The sequence below is a fragment of the Protopterus annectens genome, chromosome 9.part0 (genome assembly GCF_019279795.1).
Source record: "Protopterus annectens isolate FY-2018-M chromosome 9.part0, PAN1.0, whole genome shotgun sequence".
NCBI lineage: Eukaryota > Metazoa > Chordata > Ceratodontiformes > Protopteridae > Protopterus > Protopterus annectens.
In genome coordinates this window covers 1,091,959,818-1,091,980,118 of record NC_056743.1, presented here as the reverse complement: position 1 = coordinate 1,091,980,118, position 20,301 = coordinate 1,091,959,818, and the positions used below count along the sequence as shown (strand labels likewise).

The following is a 20,301-nucleotide window of genomic DNA, read 5'->3' as shown; positions in this document are numbered from 1 at the left end:
GGAGAGTAGATTGACAACTGACCTTTGGACATGCTAGAATAATATTGGGAATTCCTTAATAATTGAAAACAAGGGCCAGTGGGGAGTGAGGGTGTAGTGCTTTTAATTTTTATTGCTGACTTATATAATTGCTTTAGTGAGCAAGTGTGAGAACTTTTTCTACTAATCAGAGTGTTGATCATAAAGTATGAATCTGGCAAAATGGCTAGACAGTTTCAGTGACAAGAGTTCCAAGGTCACACTAATAATGATAAACATGTTACGTGGAGAAGACATATATTAAAACTGTTCAGCAAGGGGTTGCCATACTTCCAGTTATAAGAAGTAACTTAAGATTATGTACAAAGAAATATTGTGGAAATGGTGACCACTGCTACTGATTTAGTGGTGGCAACCCACAAAATCTTAATCCAGAAGATGTACACAGTGGAAGCACAACCCTTGAGCAAGGGGATAACAGTGGCCATTTTCCATTCAGCTGAGATGAAGCCAGTGCTTAGACTATGATTGAAAAGAGTATCCAGTGGTGTTGCTAATTCTTGTTGGAGCCCATATAGGACCACAAGAGCTTTAAACTCTAAAGAACTTTCTTCTCAAAACAGGTAACCATCCCAGTCCCAAAACTATTCAGTTTCCCCTCCTTCACTTCCCCTTCCCCCACCATTTATTTCCCTCTATGTCTTGGCCATACACCCTATTGATACACTTCATCTTCACTACATTAACCTCCTTTGTTCCCTTCACTTTCTTCCCACTCCCCTCCAACCTCCTCATTGCACCCTCACTCACATTCCTAACCCCACTAAAATTCTTCACACCCTTCCCTTCCACCTCCAACCTGTATACTTCCATCTTAAGGTTTCTATCCCCTCTAGTAAAATTGTACTTTTCTCTTTACTTTGTTGATCTTTCTCCTTAAGTTTTAATTCTTTAACATCCCAAATACCTAAGTTTTTTATCTAAGCACACTTATGGTTTTCTATATGCCTCTGTTGTAAAATAACCTGATAACTCCTTTATATTTATTTATTTATTTTATTACATTTGTTGACCGGGTATGTCCGACTAGGCCAGAGGCCCGTTTTCAGTGGAGACCCAGGGAGAAAAGCTCCACATAGATACATATTAACAATAACAAAAGAAAGAAAGAAAGAAAAAGAAAAACAAATTATATTAGCAGCAAGAAACTAGTACAATTTAATTATTTTACAGCATTATTAAACAGTGCAAGGCAAGATCCTGTTACTTAGTGCAGACCCAGGGGGGAACTCAACAGTAGTAAAGCACAAACAGGAGAAGTAAATGTAATACAATATGTAGAACCATACACATTACTGTGGTAGTAACAACCAAGTAGTAGCAACTGTAATGTAATCAGTAGAACTGTACAAATTACTGTGTGGAAAGAGCAAACACTATATAGTATATACATTAAGCTTTATGGAAGGGATGTTAGACAGTCAGGTGGGAAATGTAAAATAAGAGTGGGGAAGTAGATTACCCCGGGTAGTGGTAGGAGCATAGCCAGTGACTAGTAAGGTGTTCCTTTAGGAGTAATTTGAAATGAGCATGTGCTGGATTTTTTTGTTTTGAGTCTGGAAGAGTGGTCCACAGTTTGGCTATGCTGTGTGAATAGAGGGAGATGCCATGATGGTTGTGGGAGTTTGATACTTTTAGTAGGAGTTTGTTGGAAGATCTGAGGGATCTGCTTTTAGTAATAGGTTGAAGTAAGAGGAGATGGCATGGCAGTTTTTGGTATGGTAGAATATTTTGTGGGCTAAGGCTAGTTGATTGAGTGATAGAAGGTTGGGGAGTTCTAGCCAGTTTAGTATAGATAGAGCTGAGCAGTGGTTAGACCTGTGTGGGTGATTAGTTGCGAATTTAGCAATTTTGTGGTAGCATGATTCTAGATTGTTGAGGTCAGATTTTGGTATTGTATATCTCCTTAATTCCTTGACATCTCAGTGGGAGATTTGTATGTACTATTGTAATAAGACTATAAGAGTAAAGTTCATCTTAAATTTATATTCTCATATTTTATTTCCTTATTCTGTTATCTTCTCTGTAAATCAGCAGCTAGTCTTACCAATGTTTATTAATTAATTTTGTCCTTCATGTAAATGTTTACCAGCTGCCTGTCGTGCTCATGATTGTAAACATTATACTAAATGTAAATCCAGTTCTCTGTATATTTTGATGCTTTGCTTTTGTGGAGCTTTTCTCCCTGGACCTCCACTGAAAATGTGTTTCTGGTCCAGTCGGACTTTCCCGGTTAACAAATGTTAAATAAATAAATAAATAAATTCAAAGACTTGTTTGAATATATAACACCTTACATTTCCTGTGATAGCATGTCATAAAATGTAATTACAGTCCACTTTAAATAAGTACCTGACTAGAAAGAAAGAATGAAAGTAGATATCAAAATGCAGGCTTTTAAGAAATACATGTTGACATCCTACGTATTGGTGCTGTCTATTGTTTCTGGGCTGGTGTAATTAAGTCCTTGTACTTTACAAGTAACAGAAACTGTTTATTTGCTTTTGTTATGGAAGAGAAAAACAACTAAGGAATCTGATGGAAAGATTACAGCCGAAGAAATAATGTAATATAGCCTTAATAAGGAATTTAAAATGTGAGCTTTGTCTTTGTTCTCCCTATCTCTGTCTCTATCTCTCTCTTTTCTCTTGTATTTGCTTGGAAAATACTGATGTGACCCCTTTCTTGTAAGATTATCTGCAATTGTGGCCTATTATCTTCTAGGAACTTAAATAATCAATTTTAAAGTATGCCACTTTGTAAATATTGAACTGTTATTCATATTGCAATCGCTGTACCGCCATTTTGGCTTTTGGTGTAGATTGTGCCTGAAAAGGATCTTTGGACCAGTGTAGCTACTCAGTTAATAAATGTGTCCTCAAACAAATCCTCCACTACTTCTTAGAAGAGAACTTTCTCACCCCCACTCAACATGGCTTTTGCCCTAAACACAGCACCTCCACTGGCCTTATGTCCTTCTTGAATACTATATCCCAAGCCAGAGATAAGAATAAACTCATCGCTTCCCTATTCTTAGACCTGTCAAAAGCTTTTGACACTGTGTCACACAATCTTATGCTTGTTAAACTCTCTGAACTTAATCTCTCTACATCTACCATATTCTGGTTTACTAGCTACCTCTCAGATCGACTTCAATCAGTTAAATGGCTCTCTGCAACATCTTCTGCCCTCCCTATCAAGATGGGCATACCTCAGTGATCCATTCTTGGCCCTCTACTGTTCAATATATTTACCAACTAGTTATACACATCCTGCACTCAGTCATCTCTTGTGCAATATGCAGATTACTCTATGGTCATTATCATAGCTGACTCCCTCTCTGACCTAAATAGTCTCACTCAAAAATTCTTCTTATCAATTGAAAAATGGCTCTCCAATAACCACTTGATTCTAAATCCCCCCCCCAAAAAAAACTAAACTCCTGCTTTCACTCCAAAAACATGAACCATCTCAAACCCTCATTCTCTATTGCCTCCATCAACAATACATTTATCTCGGTTGAATCTCACACAAGGTTCTGGGGGTCGCCATAGATGACCAACTCATATTTGATGTGCACGTCTCCAAAAGCTAGGACTTCTGTAGCACAACAAAAAATTTCTCACCTCCAAATCTGAAATCTCCCTATCCCATGCCTACCTCCTTCCAAGCCTACTCTATGGCTCACACATCCTCACTGACCTGCAGTCTTCCCTCCTAATGAAACTCTAATCTACATATAACAAAACTGCTAAATTTGCCTCCGGTCAATCCTACCACTCTCATCACTGTCTTGCCCTTAAAAACTTAAACTGGGTAGAATTTCCTCACTAATTACTCTTTACCCAACTTCAGATCATGCATACCCTCCTGCCAGTATATACCCCCAGCTTCAGTCTCCTGCTATCTACCTGAGGCCCAGAGACAATCCTGAATTCTGATACCTACTCCTGAGATTGGAAAGAGACTTGTCTTCCCCATGTTTTACTGCCTTGAGAAGCAGGAATAGTCATTTGGAAGTATGTACAAATACTTCTACTGTCTTAAATTGTAATAAACTCCTGTCTTAGTTTGTTTAAGTGAGTGTCCCCTGCAGGACTTTCAGCAGCCATAGTCTCTTATTATAATACATCTTGCCTGCTAGAGTTAACCCCCTCACATTGTCTCTTATACTCACATTCCCTATACCCTTCTTAGCCTCTCACCTAAAACTCTCCCCCCTGCTTGTAAATTATATATTTATTTTTCTCACCACTGCCACCCCCTAGTCTCTCTAAAACCCTGTTGGTAGACCCTACTTACCTTACCTGCAATAACCATTTATGGGCAGTAGATCTACCTATTTATCCTTCACTTATCTTGCTCCTTGATATCAGCCTTTAAACCTTATTTTGTCTCCCTCTTACCTCTGTTACTCCTGAACCTATTTCTTTATCTCTGAATCAGCCCTTAGTCAGCTCTCCTTTTACTCTGCTATTTTAGTCTCTCATGCGGTGGTGGTGCTGCGGTAGCATTGTTGCCTCACAGTTAGACATTGCACGTTCGATTCTCAGTTAGAGCGTCTTCTGTGTGTCGACATGCATGAATGGGTGTTCCTTCATTGATGGTTGTGTGTTAGGCCTGGCAAGCCAGCACGTAAAAATCTACTGACAATCATTAGCAGACCGGAGTTCCACTGTGGTGTCCCCTAACCGGGAAAAAGCCGAAAGACCTCCTAGATACCTTACATTGGACTTAACTCCCTTATCACTGATTGTTTTCCCTCAAAACCTGTCTTTTTGTCTGAACCAGCTCCGTTCGCCCTGCGGGCTCACTCCGCTCCCCTACCCTACCCCCAAATTCCACCCACCCCCAGTGGTCCTACACTTATACTTCCTAAACCATACCCACTCTCTCATCCAACCAATCAATTGCCCCAAACACTTACTCCACTTTGCTACACCCTCCTCCTCCAACTCTCTCTAGTATTTCTACTTATAGTGCTGTTCTATACCCTATAGCACTACTCCTCCCTCTACCTAAGTCTTTCCCACTCTCACTAGTCCCTCATTATCTGATCACAGTCCACCTCCTTTGTATTTATATAGATATTCATTATAATATGCAAACTACAATAAAAGTTATCCTAACCAACTTAATACTCTTAACCATATTTTTACCTGCCCTCACTTCTGCCTATCTCCTAACTTGTTTTGAAAAGTCCAATCTCTTCCACCATAACCTCCCTCCAAAACAAACAACCATTCATGATATCTCTCATTTCCATACACACATTAACATCATCTCCACTTCTTGCAATATGTTACCTCAATACCATCGATGTACACACATTAAATACAACCACCTCTTAATAAGAAAATGGAAACTTCTAATTAACTATTCACACAACCCAGTATTTAAGCCACAAAGCCCTACCTTAAAGGATGGGGATATACACCCTAATCCTGACCCAACCAATGCATCCATAGTAAATATTCACTGCACCACACCCTCAAACCTGCCAACCTTAACCAAACTCTCCAACTCTCTACTAATAGCACATCTCAATATCCGCAGTATCAACAACAGAATTGCCCACCTTCATGATCTCCTTGATATTCACTCCTTTGACATTTTCTGCCTTACAGAAACTTGGTTAAAACCTGGAACTAAGGATAATGAAATTATCCCCCCTGGCTACAACATACTGAGACAAGACCGATTAAAACGTAAGGGTGGGGGAGTAGCACTCCTATATAAAAATGTCCTACAGATCTCCTCTATAACTGATAACCCCCCTTTGGACAGTAAGGCTGAAGTCCTCATATCTAAACTTCAAATCAACCCTAACAAATCCCTTTATGTGATCTGTATCTACCTACCCCCCGGTAATAACACCACTATAATAGAAGATATTCTTAGCTGGGTGTCCTCAACTTACCCACAAGAAACAATAATACTAGGTGACTTTAACACTGACTGGAAAACCTTCACTGCTAATAACCCTTCCTCACATATTAATCTTCATGGCTTTATTCAAACTATCACCTCGACTACCAGAATCAACAAACCAACCAAAAAAGAGAGCACCTTAGACTGGATACTTATTAATAAACACCCACATACTTATAATGTAGGAACCTTACCAGATGATCTAAGTGATCATACTCTAACTTATATTATAAGACAAAAAAATGACATTTCTAACACCCCTACTTACAGGATCTCACAAACTAAGAAACACTTTAACCCTGTGCTATTCCAAAATGAACTCAATGCATGTGACTGGAAACCTCTAAAAATACTCCCACTAGATGAGGCTGTTAAATATTTTAACTCTAAATTTCTAGCAATCCTAGATGTGCATGCACCTAAACCATGATGTGCATGCATCTAAACCATGATGTGCATGCACCTAAACTATGATGTGCATGCACCTAAACGATCCATTAGAATAAAATCCAAACCAGCCCCCTGGCTTTCAAACGAAACTAGACAAAAAATTCTACTTAGAAACAAAGCTTGGGCTAAGTGGAGAGCTAACAGAACCTCCCCTGAACAACAAACTTTTAGACAGCTAAGAAACATAACAAAAAAAGCTATACTCACTGACAAAAAGAACTACTATTGTAAACTACAACAAACACACCAAAAGAATCCACAGAAATTTTGGACTAGCATAAATAGGCTCCTTCACCCCGGTCACTCTAGCACACCATCCCCTCATGATGCTGATCATAATACCCCACAACAAACAGCCAACAACTTCAACACCTACTTCACAGAAACCATACAATCCCTAGCTAGCCAGCTTTCCACTGATAACACAAGGCTCCCAACCTCTTTAGCTGGATCTTTACCAACATTCAAATTTCAACCTATCTCAACCACTCTCATCTACAAAATCTTACTAAAACTTAAGCCTTGCACTCCTTCAGTCAACCAGTTACCTTCTGAATATTTGCAAAAAGCAGCCAAAGTTATTGCCTTTCCCATATCCATCCTACTTAACAGAACCATTAATGAAAGAATCATTCCAGACATCTGGAAAATCTCCCACATCATCCCCCTACATAAAGGTGGTAAATCCAATGATTACTCTAACTACAGACCAATAGCTCTACTATCACCTTTAGCAAAAGTCATGGAAAAATGCATTCAGCACCAGCTATTAGACCACTTAACTAAACACGACATTCTGGCTAAGTGCCAGCATGGCTTTAGGCCATTTCATAGTACTACCATCGCTCTCCTATCGTTCACCGACTCCATTAATAAGAACCGTAATAACAACATCCTCTCTTCTGCTCTCTTCATTGATCTTTCAAAGGATTTTGACATGGTAAACCACCTCCTGCTTATAAATACTCTTGAATCTCTTGCTGTAGATACCCCAGCTATACAATGGTTCAAGTCTTACCTCAACAATAGGCAACAGACAGTTCTCTGGGAAAATAAACTATCATCCCACCTGCCAGTCACCCTTGGAGTCCCCCAGGGCTCCATTTTAGGACCTCTTCTTTTTTCTTTATTCATCAATGACCTTCATGTAGCAATCCCTGAAGCCACCTGTATTCAATATGCCGATGATTCCACACTTATATGTTCTGCCAACTCCATTTCTGAACTACACTCACTAACTCAAAAATATTCAACTCAGTAGAAGTTTGGTTCTTGAAACGCTGCCTCCTTTTGAACGCCAAAAAAACCAAGCTCCTACTCTTTACTCCTACCAATAGGTCCTCTCCTATAGACTTCTCTATCAAATCAAACAATGGCACCCTTATCTTCCCCAATCCTACCACTAAACTATTAGGAGTCACAATCGATAACAACCTTAACTTTGATAGCCATATAAATAACACCATACAAACAGTGAACAGAAAAATGAGCTCCTTATATAGAATCAAACCCTTCTTAACTCCTATAGCTAGAACCACCATTGCCCACTCTCACTTAATCTCAACTCTTCTTTATGCCTCACCTATTTACACTAATCTTAAAAAAAAATAATCTCCTCAAACTAGCAAGCTCCTACAACAATATTGCCAGATTTGTCACTGGCAATACATTTCGAACTCACCACTGCCTGAATCTAAAGCAGCTAGACTGGCTTGAACTTCCTAACATGCTAATTTTTTCCCAACTCACCATTGCCCATAAAATCTTTTACCAACCAAATAATACTCCAATACTTGCTAATCTCATTACCCCTTATAATAATCTTAATTCCCTACTCTCTTCTAGTAAATTACTTGCTAGCATAAGTAAGTCCAATAATTTGGCAGGCGACAGCCTATTCTCCAATACTGCTGGGAAAAACTGGAACTTTCTACGTATAGATCTAACTCTACTACCTTCACTGTCACTCTTTAAGCAAAAACTCAAAAGTCACCTAAAATCACACTGGCTATGTCCCTGCAGTAACCCCGACTAATCTCCAACCTTTCCTATTTCTATCTTCACACTGCCTCTGGATACACAATCGTACTCTGCATACCCCTCAGTATGCTAAAAACTGGTAATAGTAAGATCTATATAACTTCCAGTATTTATGTAAACTATCAATGAACTTTAATGTATCTCTCATCATACAATTAAATGACTGTTATAATACTTATACTCATCCTTCTTGTATTGTACTTTTTTAAACTCCTTCTTTGTATTCTAAATTCCTCCCACTTTATTTGTTATACATTTGTATATCATATTTTGTGCTATGTTGGAGCTTTTCTCCCCGGGCCTCTACTGAAAATGAAAATATATCCAGTTAGACTAGCCCGGTCAACAAATGTAAAATAAATAAAATAAATAAAATACTATACTGTACCAACCCTCCTCCTGCCCTGACATTGCATCTCTTGTCTCCCTCTATACCTCCTGGCTCTAACTTGGAACAAAGTTTCTTTCAAAATCAGGAATATTAATCACCAACAAAAATTCAAGGTTGCTGTCAAAAACTATCTTAGTTCTTGGACCTGTCACTGCAATCACCCTTCATGACTGCCTCCTTAGTCACATATCCTTTAGATTACTTAGTGTATCTATGTAAGTTACTGCATGATTTAGAATATACTTCTTTAGATAATTCTTTTTATCCTCTGTATCATTGTACTTTTTATACTGTTTGTAAACATGCGTGGAGCTTTTCTTCCCAGGCCTCCACTGAAAAAGGGCTTCTGCCCAGTCAGACTAACCCGGTCAACAAATGCCAAATAAATAATAAATAAATTAAAGTAAAGTGGTTCAGTACTCAAGTTAGAGACGGTTAGATGTATGTATGTAGTTCCCTTACTTAGAAGCGTTCTTTAAATATTCTTATATGTTTAATTAAATATTATTTTAGTCTTCCACATTCTTTTTCATATTTAACCTGGAACTATGCATTTTGCTTATTGTTTATGTGAAGTTTATTCACTTTAACCTCTTTTAGATGGTGTTTAATATACACGTATTAGTGATCCTTATTGTTTGAGATGAGTTTTATTATTTTCACTGGTTAAGAAGTGGTGGTTCCCCCATCTCCACTTAGCTAAATCATTTGGGCCTACCACCTGAGAAAAAAATTAATGTGTACAATTTCATAAATTCTTAATTTAAGAGCAGCAGGTAACTGGAGGTCTCTGACCTGCTAGTGTAATAGCACTACTACTGCACAAGGATTAAAGTTGTGGAGAAATGAAGATCTTGGCTAGCCTTCCCTGAGAATTGTGTGCACAAGTGTGTCAGAGGCTCTGAAAAGCATTGCTATTCACAGATGCCGTGCTGAGGAAGTGTTCTAGGGTGCTAGGTCAAAGCCTCAGCTCTGAAAGTGGACCCTATGCAGTCTAATCTGGAGGTGATTATTGAAAACTCATAACCAGGACAGCAGTGCATATTCCATCTGTGCTTTTGGACCCATTTGAATTTGTGAATTGCTTAATGGGTTAGACTTCTGTGCGCTTTCTGCCTTGTACTTTTAACCTGCTGGGTACCAGTGGTGTGACTGGAGACAGAATTCCACTGATGCATTCTGGGCTTTTTTCTTCATATTTGATGGCAGTGTGTGCCACTATTTCTCATATATTTGATTGACACTGTCATGATTCAAACCCCTCTTTGTACCAACTATCACATTTCAGTTGCAGTGACCTTAATCATTACATTTTTGGTGGATATTGGTATAATTCAAACCCCATTGATGTTTTCATCGGAGCACAGATATGTCCACATTTGCATCACCTGTGAGTGCCAGTTTTTGCTGAGACTGTGTATTTAAAAACAATGCATTAAATAACAACTACAGTCTCCATTCCTAATATCATATTGTGAATGTACACTTAAGGTAGACACACAAATGTAGGTCAGGGAAGAGACATTCAGTGACCATAAAAAATAAAAAGATTTGTAACTTCCTATCAAGTAACAAACAAAACCTGTGTAACAACCACTTTGTAAATGTGTGGTGAAACATTTGACAGGCATGCAGTTTATTTTTGAATTTGCTGTTTGTTCATTTATTTATTTTTGTAATAAAACTTTCTGACCCAGATTATACATTTAGTTGCTGTGTTAAGGTAAACTACACATTGATAATAACCATTTCAGCTTAATTATGATTGCCTAAAATACTACACCACAATAAACCAATATTTGATGGCATACTGTTAACTACAGGCCATTTGTTGAAACTGTTTCGCCACCACAGAATGTACATCAGCGATCAGCAATGGTGGGGTGCCAATAAAGCAGAATTATATTTTATTTGCAGTGTCCTGTATTACTGACTGCAGGACTGCCACCTTTTCAGATGCTTAACAACTCTTGAGTTGGGCTGTGCTTGTCGTCATACTTTTCCTTCTAGTCTGCAAATAGCTGAAACTTCTACAAAACTTAATATAAGGGTAGTAAAGTATATTAATGATGACATATGAGCAGAGCTCGTGAGGTAAACTCCGCACTACAACTCCCAGAGTCCCCGAAAAGCAGCCCTTCATGAGGCACTTGGGTAATATAGTTCAGGGTATCGGTCAGTAGAATGGTAATAAAATACTCGCAAACTACATTTCCCTGCACGGTTGTCAATCGTCGTGTTATTGTTTTTGTATGATGTTACAGTAACAGCTGGTAACCTTTTGAAGAGTCAGAAGACACTTTGTGTATCTTTTAACCTGGAAGGTAGGAAATTGTTCTTGAGGGTGTTTTATGTATTGTTTTTAATCACTGAACTGCCGGTGTAGCAGGCTTTCTGAGGTAAGTAGACAGCCACTTCATGTATTTTTGTCTATTGTCTTGCTACGTAGTTAAAGAAAAAACACAAGTGTGGGCATCCTGTCTCACTTTTTTAAGTACCATAACGCTGCAGACGGTTATTTAAAGACAGTTATTTCTTAGTTTTTATTGAGAGAGACTGAGAGTCATTGTACATAAGTTTTAAACAATTGCTGAAGCTTTGCATTTTCTTAACTTTTGTGTTTAATTTGTATTGATCATGTTACTGTTACTGCTGATGTTTCACCGCTGAAGTCAAAGAGTTGCTTTGTGCGCAAGATGTCCTTGTTGACCGCGCTGTCTTCTGTCAGAATTAACAACTGTCCATATTTTCCTACATACTTAGAAGTAATGCATTTTTAAGTAACTATGTAAATTAACCCGGGTGTTCTAACAGCTAGGAAACAATGATTGTCAGTTTAAGGTACTTTTGGTGTTAAAGTAGCAACTGGTGTGAAATGTACGTGCACATAAATCCGATCGTATCTCTTAACCGTGTGCAGACAGAGTCGGGTAGTTTGTAGTGTGGCAGAAGGAGATCTGTGGTTGTTTTTGATTTCAAAGTGTTCTGGACAGTTACATTCTAAAAAAGGAAAGCATTTACAATGGCTTAATGCTGCATAGCTGACTTCAACATCTACCAAGGTCGAGGTTGTTTACATTCAAGACTTTGCTTCCAAAATTGCTAGATTAGATTAATCGTGAGTAGCAAATCAGTCTCTGCTAGATGGTTGTGTAAATGGATGAATGTTTCTCGTTTAAGGCAGTGTATGGATGAATGTTTCTCGTTTAAGGCAGTGTACTAGATTTTGTACGTCTGTATTATGATGACTATTCATTTCATCGTGTTAATGTTTTATTGCCCCCATAGTTTGTATACGATTTTATTATGTAAAATATCATAGTGATGTGAAAATAAAAGAAGAACTTGGGCGAAAATGCTTAGTCTGAGATGAAAGGACATTCTTCAAGTATGTCGAAATGTAAAATGCACTGGGTACAAAGGAACAAGGCTAACACTTTTCTTGTACTGGACTGTTTACTTCTCTGATCTGGGTACAACATCGATTTCAAAAAATGTGCAGGTCAGTCATCCAGACACAGACATCTGCCACCTCCAGCATTGTGGACATAGTGAGACTGATTTTTATCTTGCATAATGGTGTGCAGCACCTGCATTGACATGGAGTTTAGGGACTGGAAGCAGATTATATGACTGAGGAGGCAGAAAAATGTTGCCTCCATAGCTGCTTCATTGCGATATGAGTTAACTACCCACACACCTTCTGTTGCAGGCCATGCAGTCTGGGTTCATAAAAAAATCTAGATGTAAGGTCACTGGGTGCATGCCAACCTTACTCAAGACTACACAGAGCATTGCGTAGCCATCACTGTTAGCTGTTGCCACACAGCCTGACATCCTTGACCATTGTTGGTCTCATGGTTGTAGATGCTCACGACATTCAGTCTCCATACTTGGGATTCCTCACCAGGCTGTTCCTGAGTGGTCTCGTATCTCTACCCCTTCATTAGTCCAAGTTACTATTGTCCAGGTCATAGGCAAATGATGCTTTTAGGCTGTCAATGCTGGACACCTAGTCAGTGTACATATGCACCTTCCATGAACAGCATCAAACCCCACACTGCAAGCCAAGATAGTGGACACCACCAGTGGTTACACTGTGGCAGCTCAGTCCCAGTACTGGAAAATGTGATCCCCGAGTCCTCACAACCTTCTGCCAATTAAAGTGGCTACCATATTCATCTTCCATTACCCTATTCTGTGCTATACAGTTGCTCTCACTTATCAAGTAATGATGACCATGCCCTGCCTGTTTCCTTATCTGCTTGAGCATGATTTGTCTGATACACAGCATGGAAAATGGGTACAGTGCCTTGCATAATCTGGGTGCAAGCATCCTTTTATTATGCATTGTCTCTTTTATAGCCAGTAGTAGTGGATCAGATGCCACATATTAGTGCTGTGCTGCAGCCACCTCTGCTGTGGTAGTGGAACCACTCCTTGCCTGTTTATCCTTAGAATGTTCTTCCTGCTATCCTTCTGTTTTTCCTACTGTTACTGAAAACTCTGTTGGGATGTTCCCCATCTGCACAATCTGTTTCCACATTTCCATACTGTGCAACATGACATACACCACAGAGATGTTACTTGGGTATCCGGTGCATTTAGCAGTGCCTCATTTGAAGTATCACAACAACAGAAATGTTCATTGAATCATCTGAATGCGCGCTACACAACATTCTGTGGTTCCACTTGGGCTGTATTGTTGTATGTCATCTCTACCATGGGCTGAAGTTGCAGTTAGGGGTTCTTTAGACAGGGTTCTAGGTCATTTCCAGCATCACTTACAGCACACAACAGCCACACCATTGTATGCAATTTGCTTCCTGCTTGAATGGTAACTGTGCATAATGCCCTGTGTAATATAGTTGTGTGTGCACATACTGACTAGATAACCAAGTCCCCTCACATAAAGTGATGGAGTAGTTTGGATGTGCACCATATGTCTGTGTGAATCATGATCACTGCTTGAGTGGCACATAGACACATTGTGTATAATGCCCTTGATGTTGCATCCCAACTGGCAGTTCAGTTAGTGGGAGCCATTTATATTGATATATTTCAGCCCCTGTTGGTCAGGAGGGGGCTTTGATGGTGATGTGTGTATTCTGTGGTACCCAGGACCTCAGGAAGTGGGCTGTTTTGAAAATGCTGCAGTGGTAATTCTGTCCTCTGCAGTCTTGGGGAACCAGATGCATTCTTCCACATGATACACAGTGCATGATAAAATGTATGAGGATGACAGCTTTGGTTTCCTTTATGTGCTCCTTGAGGTCCCTGTAATTTGTGTCCTCTAGAACAGGCAGTCTTAGTTAGGTTACATGTGGCCTGCCCATCCACATGGTGTCATTTCACTGTCTGCAGCAGTACATGTATAAATTAATTTTTCTTAATTGTAAAGTAATGAAAATTTGTGTTTTTTTTCTTGTGCTGACAGCCACTGTAAGGCTTGCTGGTTGTGAGACATTATTTAAGAGTATAAAAACAAAGAGAAAGAAATCTAGAACAACTGAGGCAAAACTGAGTTTTGAGTGTTTATAGAAAGTCAAATTTGAAAACTGGAACTTTGAAGGAATTCATTACAAATAACATGAAGGATTTGGGGAAAAAGTCAGCAGTGTAGTTCATATTTTAGGTTATTTTGAAGAAAATTTACAGATCATATGTAAATTCATGTGCGGCATGTACTTAACTCCTTTATGTCTTGTTTCCAGACCACCTGCTAGTGTAGCTTGCTTGCCTGCTTATTTATTTGTCTACTTATTTCCTTATTTTATTTATTTAATTGTGTTAGCTAAGAAGGTGGCTAGTCCAAGGACCCTTTTTAGTGTTTTAATCTAAATCAAGTTTTACTGTCATAATTGAAGATATGCAGGATATATGTGTCTGTAACAAATAAAACTTTTTGCTTTTCACAGACAAGTACAGTGTAAAGTATACAGTACATAAATGTTTACAATTTCAAAATATTTGAATTAAGAATAGAGGTAAAACAGTTGAATAGGCTTCAGAAAGTGGAATGCCTGAATTTTGAAGTAATGTTATCTGCATAATAACGTTACCTTTGTTGCTTATATATGTAATAATAGGCAGTATAGCTCAGAATGTGTCTTGTACCTTTGAGACATTCCGGTCTATGGGCATATGCATATAAGTACTGAGTAAGTGCAAATAAGTAGCCATTTTGAGTGAGTAGCTAGATTGAAAGCATGTATGGGTGTAGTAGTCAGTCATTTAGTTCGTTTAGGTTTTTCCATCCTGATGTGTTTGTGTGTAATAAACAACTTGAGACCATGAAGCTTGGGTTTTCATTTATTAGAATACACAAGATGAGCGACATGGTGTCAGAATGAAATCCGAAGTCAAATCCATGTGTCGCACAATCAGTAATGGAGGAATATGCAGAAGTGGATCATCTGAAGCTCAAACGACTCTCAAATAGGTCAGAAAGATAATTCTAGGTACTAAAACTTATTTAAATGATTTGTTTATGCAACAGAAATAAAACAAAGCATTCAAAATGTTCAAAATAAATTTCTAATTAAAATGTTTGAAACTGCTACATATTGATAAAAGTACTTGAAATGCTTACAAATCATTTACAAAACTGCTTAAAATAATCTCTGAATCTCATAAAATGTATAAATAAAGGATGCACACACCTCCAGACTGGTAGCCCAACATAACGCATCTGAGATACTTCACGTGCAGCTAACACTGGGTAAGACAACGCTTCAGGTCGTAGCCTGCTATAGGTGCCCAACCATGTCCCAAGACTCGCACTCCATGTTCCTGAGCACCCTGGAGAATATTAAGGTCCAACCTAATACTCTCATACTGGGCGACGTCAACTACCGCTCCATTAACTGGGAAAACTACTCGTGTACCAATACACTTGCCCAATGCTTTCTGGAATTCATTAATTCCAATGCTCTGGACCAGCTAGTTCTTACCCCCACTAGAAGTAGCAACATCTGTGACCTGGTCATTACTAACATGGGCAATTGTTGCTCTGCACCAATAGTCAACTCCTCCCTGGTTAGATCTAACCACAAACTAATCACCTTGGAAATCCACCCCCCCCCAAAGGTAACCATCATGAAAAAGTTCTCCAAAGCTAACTTTGGGTTCCTAAAAACAGAGGTGGCTAACTTCACGGCACCCATGCAAATGTAGAATAGTTGCATGACCACCGAATCCTACACCAGTGCACTGTACGGACACATACACAAATGCATGAATCGCGCCATAGCCAATAGAACTAAGACGCTCTCCTCAGAAAAAAGGAAACCAATCTGGTGGTCCCCTGCTATAAACAAGCTCTACAACAGGAGGAGGAAACTGATGTAGCATAAGGCAAAGTCACAAGACTGGAAAAACTCCCTTATCAGCCTCAACAAAAGGTTGAGATCCCTCATCAAATCCTCTAAAGCTAGCTATGAAAACAGAATTGCAGCAGATAGTAAAGACAACCACAAGGCCTTCTATAGTTATGTAAAGAATCTCCACGGTAATACCCAGATTTGCTCTGAGCTACTGCATAATGGTACCTCTTATACTGTGCAACAGATACTGCCACTATATTGGGCGACAGAATCAGTGCTAACTTTACCAGTAGATTGCCAGGCACCCAGTATTACTGCTGCACAGGTTAAAACAGCACTGTCCAAGGCCAAGAATACAGCTTCTATGGGACCTGACAATATCCCTGGCTGTGTTCAACATGAACTACAGAGTGAACTGGCACCTCACCTGTGTGCCCTGTTCAATCACAGCCTCGCCTCAGGCTTTGTCTCTACCGAATGGTGCGCTGCTACAGTCATCCCTCTCCACAAAGGAGGTGCGACTACAGACCCTGGGAATTATCGCCCAATTAGCCTGACAAGTCCGAAATGCAAAGCTATGGAATGCATCATCATGGACCTAATAAACAAGGATATAGGGAATCTCCAAACTCTGGATCGTACACAGTTTGGTTTTGTGAAGGGTAGATCATGCCTGCTCAACTTGGTCGACTTCTTTGCGTCGGTCAGCAGAGCTGTGGATGAAGGCAAGGTGGTTCATACTGCCTACCTTGATCTGGCCAAGGCCTTTGATACCATTCCCCACTCAGGAATCATAGAAAAACTCACTAAGCTAGGCATCAACCCCTATATCACTAGGTGGGTTGCAAATTGCTCACAGATAGAGCTCACAGTGTGAAAGTAGCTGACTCCAAGTCAGACTGCCGACCAGTCACGAGTGGAGTCCCACAGGGTTCGGCCCTGGGTCCTCTCCTGTTTGGTATCTGTTTCTCTGAAGTCCAGGCCAACATGAAGAGACTCTGGCTGACAAAGTTCGCAGACGATTGCAAGTTGGGAGCTATTATTAACTCCACAAGTGATGTAGAGATCCTACAGAAAGGCCTCAGTGACACCAACAACTGGTGTCAGAACCATAACCTTAAGCCCATTGCCAAAAAATTTTGTCGTCATCCCCTTGAGTAAACCCCAGTTCCATTGAATTACCACATTGATGGTAGTCCACTGAATACAGAAGGCATTATAAGAGATCTGGGAACACAGGTTGACAGCAACCTCTCTTTTGACCACCACATTGCCACTGTGGTCAGAAAGTCCTTCTTTGTGGCACATCTCATTACTAAGACTTTTGCATCCAGGAAGAAAGAGGTCATTGTCTCCCTTTACTCTTCCCTCATTAGGCCAATCGCGTACAGTGCTCCATTTGGCATGTACCTCACTAGACACCTGCAACAACTGGAGATGCCACAACAGTACCTCACAAAGAGGATCCTAGGCCTTAAACACTTGTCCTATATGGACAGACTCAAAAAACTCCAACTATTCTCTGTCTCATATCGCCTACTTAGAGGCGATCTCTGCTTGACTTAAAAAGCCATGTCTAAGCCAGCTCTGTTAGAAATGCTACAGCTAAAGAAATCCCAATCCCTCCACACCACACGCTTCAGAGACCACAACCTCATTACCACAATCAACAACACATGCTGGAGGGACAGGTTCATAACCCAAAGACTGCCCATGCTATGGAATAGAATTCCCATACATGTCAAGCAGAGTACCTCACTGGCCCTCTTCAAGAGAAATCTTGATGAGTTGATGGGAAATAGGAAATTCACCCCGGGGATCACTCCAGTGGTTCTACTCGACAAAGGCACTAGGAACTAAAGTCACGATGCCAGGGTAATCCTATGGGCTAGGCTTGTAAAGGCTCCAGGGGCATTAGCCTAGTACACACCTATGAATCTATGAAAAGGGAAAACAACCATATTTTTTCACCATGTGTTTCTTTTTCATATTAACCAAAGCTATTCAAAATATCTGAAGTATGTAAGGTGTTGGCAAGTGTGTGGAGTATTACAGTACAGTTATTTCTCAGAATACAATCATTTTAACAAGACTGTTGTGCTGTTGAATATTTTTTAAGTACCTAGTGTATGTTTGAAGATAATTACAAGGGGCAGGTTTTTACCACTGTTTGCTGCATGGTAGAAGGATTTTGCAAATCTGGTCCACTTGTGTTTGAAATAATGTAGAATATTGGAGAGTGTTTGAGCAAGAGTACGATGTCTTTATACAGGCTGCTTTTTCTGGCAAAGATGCGCGTACAATGGTATTTATTCTGCTTAATCTAGCTGGTTCAGAAACCACTGAAAGGGAGTATTCATTTGTGCATGCAATTGCGGTGTTTACAGGGGATGGGGAGAACCGCCGTATTGTGGTACCGGCTGAAATGCGGGAAGACTCTCAGTGCTTAAAACATAGTGCAACCCACAGTGGAAAGGCATATGTTTTACAAAAGAGATCAAAAGCCTGGTGAAACTTTTGCAGCATATATCACTAACTTGAGAAATAAGGCAAAAATTTGCAGATTTGGTTATCTGAAAGATGATTTGATAAAAGACAGGCTTTGGGTGTGGTATTAAAGATGATGCCATGAGAAATATTTTGCTTTGAGACAGTTATTTAACTTTGAATAAAGCTGTAGAGCTTTGTTAGGTATATGAGCTCACAGAAAAGCACGCGTAAAATATGCTTACAAATGAGAAAGGCGTGCTTGCAGTGCCTTCCAGTGCTAATGTTGATAGTATGCAGCATGAGATTGGGAGATACAGGCCAAAAGGGATGGTTCCTACAGTGAAACCCAGGGCACAATCAGTAAAACAGAAGGGTTACTCAAAAAAACCTGTGACAAGCCTCATAGTGAACTACCATACTTGTGGAGGTAGCCATGAGCCCAGGCGAGAGAAATGCTTAGCTTTTGGTCAGCAGTGCCACATATGTAAAAAGTTGAATTATTTCAAAAGGCTCTGTAAATCTAAAGGGGCACATTCTTTTATTAAAAAAGAGCATTCAAAGAGGCATGTTGATCAATTAGAAAGCTCCGACCCTACTTTTTATGTTGATGGTGTGTCTCTGCTTGGTGAAACAGTCAATGCAGCAGATTTGTGGGCAAAGGACACAGTATTTTCTACTGTTAAGATTAATGGGACACCTGTAGAGCTCAAAGTTAATACTGGTTCAAAGTGCAATGCTATGTCAGCAAATGTGTTTACTAGAGTAAAAGCTGGTGAGAGACTTGATTTGGCAACATGTTGCTTATGGTGGTGAAGAAAATCAAGCTGAAGGCTCAGTAGTGCTTTCATGTTACTTTGTGTGGAACAGCTATGACTTGCAGTTTTAAATTGTCAAGAGATACATGCAGTCATTATTAGGCTTCAAAGACATTTTGAAAATGGGGCTGCTTTCATTTAATAAAGAAGCTCACCATATAAGCACGCGTAACAACGAGAATTTTGAACAAACTATTTTTTCTGAGTAAGCTGATACTTTTTAAGACAAGTTAGGCAAACTCCCAGTTGTGTACTCCATGAAGTTAGACCACGAGGTAAGCCCAGTCCTTAGACCAGCACGGAAAGTTCCAGCAGCCTTGCAAAGCAGAGTCAAATCTGGATTAGACAGAATGGTGAACCTAGGAGTAATTTGTCCAATGGAAGAACAGAATGAATGGGTATCCTCCCATGGTGGTAGCGCATAAGGAAAGCAATGATGATATAAGAATATATATTGATCCAAGTGATATGAACAAAGCACTAAAACAACCTCATTATTTAATTTGTACAGTTGAAGAAGTTCCTGCTCTTATGCCAAATGCCACTGTTTTTTTTTTGTCTTAGATGTAAAAAGTTCATTTTTAGCAAATTTTGCTTGATTGAAAATCTTCATTGTTAACCACTTTCACTACACCATTTGGAAGGTGCAGATTTTTGAGAATGCCATTTGGAATAAATTCTGCCAGTGAAGTTTTCCAACATGCGATGGAACAAATTTTTTTCTGGCTATTCCTGTGCTGTAATAGTAGGTGATATTCTTATAGGAGGCAGGGCTGAAGTCAAACATGATAGAAATTCAAGAAAGTTCTGGAACTTGTTC

The 20,301-nt window shown here is 39.5% G+C and overlaps 1 protein-coding gene across 3 annotated transcripts in view; it reads left to right on the top strand.

The window, feature by feature from the left end:
• Positions 1 to 11,108: 11,108 nt before the first annotated feature.
• CALCOCO1 (calcium binding and coiled-coil domain 1) overlaps positions 11,109 to 20,301 on the top strand; it is a 1,510,704-nt gene continuing 1,501,511 nt past the window's right edge. For 2 of the 3 annotated variants that reach the window (XM_044083933.1, XM_044083935.1), the window contains exon 1: positions 11,109 to 11,175. The gene's annotated coding sequence lies outside the window, so the exon portion shown is untranslated. The other variant, XM_044083936.1, reaches the window with a different exon arrangement.